Consider the following 1,600-nt stretch of genomic DNA (forward strand, 5'->3'; position numbering starts at 1 on the left):
CCTTACATATGCTGCTATAGGCTTGGACTGCTGGGGGATGTTCTATGATGCACTGGGCCTCTCTCTCCTCCTCTTTCTTCCTAGACTCATTCGTTTTACTAACTCATCTTCTTCTCTGGAGCCTTTGTGCTTCCCCACCTCCCAGATCCCTGATTGCTGCTGCTGCTGGAGGAGGCTATAGACCTGAAGAGGCTCCAGCTGCCAGCCTCAGCATCACCTGTTCATGTCCTCCTCTGTCTATCATTATCTTCCTCTTTCTCTCCTTCTTTACCTCTTCCCTCTTTTCCCTTCTGTATATCCCCTGGGGGGGGGGATAATGGAGGAAGACAGGAGACAAGACAGGACATATTCTTTCACCAGGGGGTCAAAGCAGACATCAGTTCCCACTGATCCTGGATCTGATCAATGTTCCTGCCTGTTAAAAAGAAGGTTTTAGTCACTACTGTTGCAGGATGTGCTTGCTGATGAAGAATTGTTGGGTGTTAACTGATGGTAGGACTGAGGTGCTGGACCTGCTCTACTTGTAGAGTGTCATGTGATCACTTTTGTTGTGATTTGGCGCTAAAAAAATAAAACTGATTTGACTGAAATGGAAACTGTTGGGGGGGTTTAGCCTCCAAGGTTATGTCTTTGATCTCTGAATTCTGTGTTTGAACTCTGAATTCTGTGTTTGATCTCTGAATTCTGTGTTTGATCTCTGAATTCAGTCTTTGATCTCCTGCTTCAGTCTTTGATCTCTGATCATGGAGCTGATCTGGGAGCAGTCCTGATGTTAAATGCTGTGATGAAGGACAGTGGTGAAATGGATGAAACATGTCAACATAAAATTAAATTCGAAACTTATTCCAAGCTTTATTTTGTGTTTGATGGCCATTTTTAAAGTCACTAATGATTTGCTTTGACTCCTGGATCCTGTGGTGCCTGATGAGGAGACAACTGGAGCACAAAGTAGGGGAAGAGGTCTGATATGGACCATCAACAGTTGAACATTGTTGGCAGGACTCCAACCTACGCAGGGAGACCCCAATGGATTTCAAGTCCATCGCCTTCACCACTCGGCCACAACAACCACATTCACACACACACATTTGTAGGAGACTGAAATTCACCAAATTATCTTTATTCTTATCTTTATTATTATCGTTTTGATGTTCTAGAGGAGACAACATCTGATCTTTGTTAGAGCCACCAGTCAAAGGTTTTCTTTAAAGGCTGCAGCAGCTGAGAATGAGGAATTAATAACCATCTTAGTGAGGACATTTTGAAACAATGACAGAAAAGATGACATTTTGCCAGCTCTGCTGCTCCAGCCAGTGTTGGACGGTGACTTGGGAATCTTTATTGTTGAATATCAGACGCCACTGGTGAGTGGATGCTGTATAAATTCCATCCATAAATGGAGGTGGATCCTAAAAGGGCTCGTTGACTCAGGAGGATCTCTCCACCCTACAGACTGAGACGGAATCATCAAAGATGGCAGTTGGAGTTCTGTGGATCTGTGCTGGATTCCTCGTCCTCACGGACCAGAAGTCTGTCTGAAATACGACACTGATTGATGATCTTTTCATGAATCTGAAAATGCTTCTAAACTTAAGAGGAA

At 43.9% G+C, this 1,600-nt stretch overlaps 1 non-coding gene across 1 annotated transcript; it reads right to left on the reverse strand.

Moving 5' to 3' along the window:
• Positions 1–987: 987 nt before the first annotated feature.
• On the reverse strand, positions 988–1,069 carry trnas-uga (transfer RNA serine (anticodon UGA)). The gene has a single exon. It is a non-coding gene; the product is annotated as a tRNA-Ser (tRNA).
• Between the last annotated feature and the right edge of the window lie 531 nt (positions 1,070–1,600).

This window comes from Aulostomus chinensis, chromosome 1, assembly GCF_037954235.1.
Source record: "Aulostomus chinensis isolate RoL2024-O1b breed Wild chromosome 1, RoL_Achi_v1.0, whole genome shotgun sequence".
Classification (NCBI taxonomy): domain Eukaryota; kingdom Metazoa; phylum Chordata; class Actinopteri; order Syngnathiformes; family Aulostomidae; genus Aulostomus; species Aulostomus chinensis.